This window comes from Salmo salar, chromosome ssa10 (assembly GCF_905237065.1).
Source record: "Salmo salar chromosome ssa10, Ssal_v3.1, whole genome shotgun sequence".
NCBI lineage: Eukaryota > Metazoa > Chordata > Actinopteri > Salmoniformes > Salmonidae > Salmo > Salmo salar.
Window position 1 is genome coordinate 78,270,098 of NC_059451.1, and position 8,333 is coordinate 78,278,430.

Genomic DNA, 8,333 nt, shown 5'->3' on the forward strand with positions numbered 1-8,333 from the left:
TGACAGAGCTGTGGGAACAGGGAGATGATGCTATGATCATCCCATGGCACCAACATGGAAACTGCATAGCTGGGACATATTCATGTGTGCATGACCGGGGTAAAAGAGTCATGTAACAGCATGTTAGTGAGACCTCATCCCCTTTACTCCCTACCGGGCTGCCAGTGTAGGTTCCCTATCGTCAAGGACATTATATTCCCTTAGGCATTCTTTTCAAATAAATGTATAATTTTTTTACTGACTATTTTGAGGGATACTACAACAAGAAGATCAGATAGCGGGGTAAATACTGATGCATATCTGACTAAATTATTTATATATACACTAGATGATTGACAGGGGGTGCTGTTTTGAAGCACCCACACCTGCCTCCATTTTGGCACTCCCCCACCGTTGTAAAAATATATGCTCTATAGAAATGCATTTATTAATGTCTATATTTGTTTTTGCCATGTGTATTCTACTTCAGACACCTTAATGTATACTTTAAATTATATTATGTGCGCTAAACATAAAAAAATATATGAAACATTTCCTAAAGTATAATTTTTTCTTAAAATACTAATGCTACTGTTGCCACCACAACAAAAAAAGTACTTAAATGCATGTAATTTTGTCCTTGAAACATTTAATTTAAATACTGTAGAATTCAGTGAAGGCTGCTAAGAGGAGGACGGCTCATAATAATGGCTGAAACAACGCTAATTGAATGGCATCAAACACATGGAAACCATGTGTTTGGTGTATTTGATACCATTCCACTAGTTCCACTCCAGCCATTACCACAAGCGCGTCCTCCCCATTTATGGTGCCACCAACCTCCTGGGGTATAATTCCATTCATTCCGATGGAGGACTGCTCCTTCTGGGGAGTGCCAGTATGTTCGACCGGTGGCTTCAAATCCTCTAATTGGCCAATTCATAGCATCAGAAATACAGGGTTTATATACATCATTGATCTGACTAGATTGTATCATGTATCATGACTGACAAAATTGAACTTCACATTGTTTATTTTCCTATCCCACATGTTTTTAAATAGACTACTTGTTTTTTTCCCATGCACATTCCCTGACATTTCTACAAAATCTCCATTCATCTAAATCTTTCTTTGTGTTTTTTGCACATCTTGTTATATAATATCAAATGTTATTTACCTCTAGAGTATAGACTATTGATATAATAAAATGTTGTCATGCTTTAATTCCTTTATGCTGTTCTATGATACATACTGTACATTTTAGGCGTTTTTAAGTTAAACCTGAACAACACTCTGAGTTTCAACAAATAGGTTCAAGTTAAAAAAAGAACTGGAGCATTATGTACCTATTGCATCTGGGAAGTAATTGAACAAAATAATGAACTTAACACACTGAATTTGAAAAAGGAAACAGTTATATTACACCAATTAAATATAAACAAACTTTTAAAAAGTTTAATCTTATGTGATTATGTGTGTCCTCTCATTATCTCTGCACCTGAGACGACAACATTGTCTTCCGGATTTGAAATGACAGCTTTTGCACGCAATGACCGTTAAATGGTATTGGGTATTGGACATTTTACATTTACGTTTTAGTCATTTAGCAGACGCTCTTATCCAGAGCGACTTACAGTAGTGAATGCACACATTTCATTTCTTTTTTTTTTGTTCTTTTTTTTGTACTATTAGAACATCTTAAATAATTTGTTTAAGCAATCAACTAATGTAACATTGAACTGTGATCTTATTCGTTAAAGTGATACAGATTATTAATGGCCACCAAGAAGAAAATAAACAGATTTTCTGTTCCAAAAGTAAAAAATACCCTGAATGATGACTCCAAAATAACTATTTTTTTTAACAACACCACATTTAACTCCCCACATCTTTCTTAGATCATATCCAGTTTAAAACATATAATCTTCATCTTCATTCCCACTGCTGTCCCCATCTATACCCACCCACTGGGCAAAACCTGGTTGAATCAACATTGTTTCCACATCATTTCAACCCAAAATTTCTATGTGATGACGTTGAATCAATGTGGAAAACTGATTATATTTTCAGAAAAGTCATAAATGTGAGGGCATTTTGTATTTTCTTCACCCAACTCTTACCTAAATCCAACTAATTCACATTAGTTGACAACTTAAACAAATGTAAATCAAAACTAGACGTTGAACTGGTGTCTGTGCCCAGTCGGCACAGTCATTTGAGAGTCATTCCTAATCATGATGTAGTGAACATTCTGGATAAGGATATTTCCTGTTGGGAACTTGGAAAAAAACGTCCATCTCAGAATTCCAAGTTGGCAAACTCTGGCCCACCGGGCCTTCACAATTGGAATTCCGACGTTATCTGCCCGGGGGAGTTATTCAACTGGCCCCTCCATCGCAACGTAACCGGAACGCCCATCTGCTAACTGCGGCCCGCTAATTGTTAGCTGTCTTGAGCATATCGGCTGCAATCTGAACAGTCGAACAATCTTCTTGGGCCACTATAATTATAACTATTTTGACAATTGGATTGATCCCCTCTACCACACGGAACCCACTAATCTACTGACGGAAACGCACGGGGTGGCTAAAAACAGACCTCCATCCTCTGTTAGCTTGCTACCCATGGCTCGGCTAGCTGTCTGAATCGCCGTGACCTCAGCCAACCTCACTACTCACTGGACCCTTATGATCACTTGGCTAAGAATGCCTCTCCTTAATGTCAACATGCTTTGTCCATTGCTGTTCTGGTTAGTGTTTATTGGCTTATTTCACTGTAGAGCCTCTAGCCCTGCTCATTATACCATATCCAACCCTTCAGTTCCACCACCCACACATGCGATGACATCACCTGGTTTCAATGATGTTTCTAGAGACAATATCTCTTTCATCATCACTCAATACCTAGGTTTACCTCCACTGTATTCACATCCTACCATACCTTTGTCTGTACACTATACCTTGAATCTATTTTATCGCCCCCAGAAACCTGCTCATTTTATTCTCTGTTCCGGACGTCCTAGACGTCCAATTCTCATGGCTTCTAGCTGTACCCTTATCCTACTCCTCCTCTGTTCCTCTGGCGATGTAGAGGTGAATCCAGGCCCTGCAGTGCCTAGCTCCACTCCTATTCCCCAGGCGCTCTCTTTTGATGACTTCTGTAATCGTAAAAACCTTGGTTTCATGCATGTTAACATTAGAAGCCTCCTCCCTAAGTTTGTTTCATTCACTGCTTTAGCACACTCTGCCAACCTGGATGTCTTACCCATGTCTGAATCCTGGCTTAGGAAGACCACCAATAACTCTGAAATCTCCATCTCTAACTATAACATTTTCAGACAAGATAGAATGGCCAAAGGGGGCAGTGTTGCAATCTACTGCAGAGATAGCCTGCAGAGTTCTGTCCTACTATCCAGGTCTGCACCCAAACAATTTGAACTTCTATTTTTAAAAATCCACCTCTCTAAAAACAAGTCTCTCACCGTTGCCGCCTGCTATAGACCACCCTCTGCCCCCAGCTGTGCTCTGGATACCATATGTGAACTGATTGCCCCTCATCTATCTTCAGAGTTCGTGCTGCTAGGTGACCTAAACTGTGACATACTTAACACCCTGGCCATCCTACAATCTAAGCTTGATGCCCTCAGTCACACAAATGATCAATGAACCTACCAGGTACAACCCCAATGGCGTAAACACGGGCACCTCATAGATATCATCCTAACCAACTTGCCCTCTAAATACACCTCTGCTGTTTTCAACCAAGATCTCAGCGATCACTGCCTCATTGCCTGCATCCGTAATGGGTCAGCGGTCAAACGACCTCCACTCATCACTATCAAACATTCCCTGAAACACTTCAGCGAGCAGGTCTTTCTAATCGACCTGGCCCGGGTATCCTGGAAGGATATCGACCTCATCCCGTCAGTAGAAGATGCCTGTTTATTTTTTTTAAATGCCTTCCTCACCATCTTAAATAAGCATGCCCTATTCAAGAAATTTAGAACCAGGAACAGATATAGCCCTTGGTTCTCTCCAGACCTGACTGCCCTTAACCAACACAAAAACATCCTGTGGTGTTCTGCATTAGCATCGAACAGCCCCTGTGAAATGCAACTTTTTAGGGAAGTTAGAAACCAATATACTCAGGCAGTTAGAAAAGCCAAGGCTAGCTTTTTCAAGCAGAAATTTGCTTCCTGCAACACAAACTCAAAAAAGTTCTGGGACATTGTAAAGTCCATGGAGAATAAGAGCACCTCCTCCCAGCTGCCCACTGCACTGAGGATAGGAAACTCTGTCACCACCGATAAATCCACTATAATTGAGAATTTCAATAAGCATTTTACTATGGCTGGCCATGCTTTCTACCTGGCCACCCCTACCCCAGTCAACAGCACTGCACCCCCCACAGCAACTCGCCCAAGCCTTCCCCATTTCTCCTTCTCCCAAATCCAGTCAGCTGATGTTCTGAAAGAGCTGCAAAATCTGGACCCCCCCAAATCAGCCGGGCTAGACAATCTGGACCCTTTCTTTATAAAATTATCTGCCGATATTGTTGCAACCCCTATTACTAGCCTGTTCAACCTCTCTTTCGTGTCGTCTGAGATTCCCAAAGATTGGAAAGCAGCTGCTGTCATCCCCCTCTTCAAAGGGGGGGATACTCTTGACCAAAACTGCTACACACCTATATCTATCCTACCCTGCCTTTTTAAGGTCTTCGAAAGCCAAATTAACAAACAGATCACCGACCATTTCGAATCCCACCGTACCTTCTCCGCTATGCAATCTGGTTTCAGAGCTGGTCATGGGTGCACCTCAGCCACGCTCAAGATCCTAAACGATATCTTAACAGCCATCGATAAGAAACAGTACTGTGCAGCCGTATTCATTGACCTGGCCAAGGCTTTTGACTCTGTCAATCACCACATCCTCATCGGCAGACTCAACAGCATTGCCTCGACTGGTTCACCAACTACTTCTCCGACAGAGTTCAGTGTGTCAAATCTGAGTGCCTGTTGTCCAGGCCTCTGGCAGTCTCTATGGGGGTGCCACAGTGTTCAATTCTTGGGCTGACTCTCTTCTCTGTATATATCAATGATGTCGCTCTTGTTGCTGGTGAGTCTCTGATCCACCTCTACGCAGATGACACCATTCTGTTTACCTCTGGGCCATCTTTGGACACTATGTTAACAACCCTCCAGATGAGCTTCAATGCCTTCCGTGGCCTACAACTCCTCGTAAAACTGACCATCCTACCGATCCTCGACTTCGGCGATGTCATTTACAAAATAGCCTCCAATACCCTACTCAATAAATTGGATGCAGTCTATCACAGTGCCATCCGTTTTGTCACCAAAGCCCCATATCCTGTTAGGGCTAGGGGGCAGTATTGACACGGCTGGATAAAAAACGTACCCGATTTAATCTGGTTACTACTCCTGCCCAGTAACTAGAATATGCATATAATTATTGGCTTTGGATAGAAAACACTCCAAAGTTTCTAAAACTGTTTGAATGGTGTCTGTGAGTATAACAGAACTCAAATGGCAGGTCAAAACCTGAGAAGATTCTGTACAGGAAGTACCCTGTCTGACCATTTCTTCCCCTTCTTGATTATCTCTATCCATTACAAAGGATCTCTGCTATAACGTGACACTTCCTACGGCTCACATGGGCTCTCAGAAGGCGGCAAAAAGCTGAATCGTGGCTTTGCAGGCTCTGGCTGAAACAAAGTAGCGCATTTGGGTAGTGGCTGGTTACAGTACTGTGAGACTCAGGCTCGTGCCCGCGTCGACCGAAAGCCTTGTTTTCTTTCCTCTGTTTACCTAAAAGGAGATTCCCGGTCTGAATATTATCGCTTTTTTACGAGAAAAATGGCATAAAAATGGATTTTAAACAGCGGTTGACATGCTTCGAAGTACGGTAATGGAATATTTAGATTTTTTTTGTCACGAATTGCGCCATGCTCGCGACCCTGATTTACCATTTCGGATAGTGTCTGGGACGCACGAACAAAACGCCGCTATTCGGATATAACGATGGATTATTTTGGACCAAACCAACATTTGTTATTGAAGTAGCAGTCCTGGGAGTGCATTCTGACGAAGACAACAAAAGGTAATCAAACTTTTGTAATAGTAAATCTGATTTTGGTGAAGGCTAAACTTGCTGGGTGTCTAAATAGCTAGCCCGTGATGGCTGGGCTATGTACTTAGAATATTGCAAAATGTGCTTTCACCAAAAAGTTATTTTAAAATCGGACATATCGAGTGCATAGAGGAGTTCTGTATCTATAATTCTTAAAATAATTGTTATGCTTTTTGTGAACGTTTATCGTGAGTAATTTAGTAAATTGTTAGTAAATTCCCCGGAGGTTTGCGGGGGGTATGCTAGTTCTGAACGTCACATGCTAATGTAAAAAGCTGGTTTTTGATATAAATATGAACTTGATTGAACAAAACATGCATGTATTGTATAACATAATGTCCTAGGGTTGTCATCTGATGAAGATCATCAAAGGTTAGTGCTGCATTTAGCTCTGGTTTGGGTTTTTGTGACATTATATGCTAGCTTGAAAAATGGGTGTCTGATTATTTCTGGCTGGGTACTCTGCTGACATAATCTAATGTTTTGCTTTCGTTGTAAAGCCTTTTTGAAATCGGACAGTGTGGTAAGATTAACCTCTTGACGTTACCCTAGGATAGGGGGGCGCCACAGCGCATTTTGGAAAAAATTCGTGCCCATTTTCAACGGCCTACTAATCAGACTCAGAAGCTAGGATATGCATATAATTAATACCTGTGGATAGAAAACACCCTAAAGTTTCTAAAACTGTTTGAATGGTGTCTGTGAGTATAACAGAACTCATATGGCAGTCAAAACCCCGAGACCGATTGAACCAGGAAGTGAAATTCTGAATTGTGGACTCAACTTCACGTCGTCGCCTATAATTCACACCGTGAGCAATGGTTCATTGAGCACTTCCTATTGCTTCCATAAGATGTCGCCAGTCTTTACAAAGTGTTTTGATCCTTCTACTGTCGAAACTCAGTGAATGAGACGCGTTGGAAATTGGTCACAGCGGGAGGGCCATCACCATTATGACGCCGGCGGCCCTGTCTACCCCCACCTTTGGAAACGTTTTGAAACACATTGAAATCGTCCCCCTCGAATCTTATTGGCTCTCTTGTTGAAACAGGCTCTGAAGATTTATGTTATACAACGTTTGACATGTTTGAACGCACCTAAATGTGAAAAAAAAGTATTATTTCGAAACCACTGTGGCGCGCAATGCACATTAGTTGGATATGCCCTTCGGACGCACTAACATCAGCAAGCTAATGGAACATAAAGGATGGACTTTTTCGACCGAAAATACATCTGTTGTGGACCTGGGATTCCTGGAAGTGCTTTCTGATGAAGACAACTAAAGGTAAGGGATTATTGACAATATTATACAACATTAGATGTGAAATGCGATTGTTCCAAGATGGCGCCGAGCTGTATTTAATTGCTCATTTTCTGAGTATCGCATCCCCTTTTATCGCTAAGTGTGATTACCCAGTAAAGTTATTTTAAATCTGGTATGACAGGTGCTTTCAAGAGATATTCATCTATAAATCTTAGAATGACACTATTACATTTTAAAAATGTTTTCGAATAGTAATTCAGTAAAATGTAGCACTGTTTCCCTGGATGCATTTGACGGGAAAATAGTTAGTCAACGTCAGACGCCGATGTAAAATGCTGTTTTCATATATAAATATGAACTTTATTGAACAAAAGAATGCATGCATTGTGTAACATGATGTCCTAGGTGTGTCATCTGAGGAAGTTTGTAAAAGGTTAGTGCTGCATTTAGCTGTTTTTTGGTTATTTGTGATGCATGTGTTTGGTCGGAAAATGGCTATGTTGCTGCTTTTTACGTTGGACTCCTCTAACATAATCTAATGATTTGCTTTTCCTATTAAACCTTTTTGAAATCGGACGACGTGGGTCGATTCAGGAGAGGTGTATCTATAAAAGGAATTTTTTATTTTTTCAAATTATTAAATTTTGTTATGCTAATGGCGAAATGATTTTTCGCTGGATTTTGATCCCGCTGACGGGATGAGACGCTGAAGAGGTTTTAACAAGAGTCTTGTCTTTAAAATGCTGTAAAATAGTCATATGTTTGAGAAATTGAAGTAATAGTATTTCTAAGGTATTTGAAAATCGCTCCACGGGATTCAACTGGCTGTTGCGTAGGTGGGACGAATTCGTCCCGCCTAGCCCAGAGAGGATATACTACCCACCACTGCGACCTGTACGCTCTCGTTGGCGGGCCCTCGCTTCATACTCGTCGCCAATCCCACT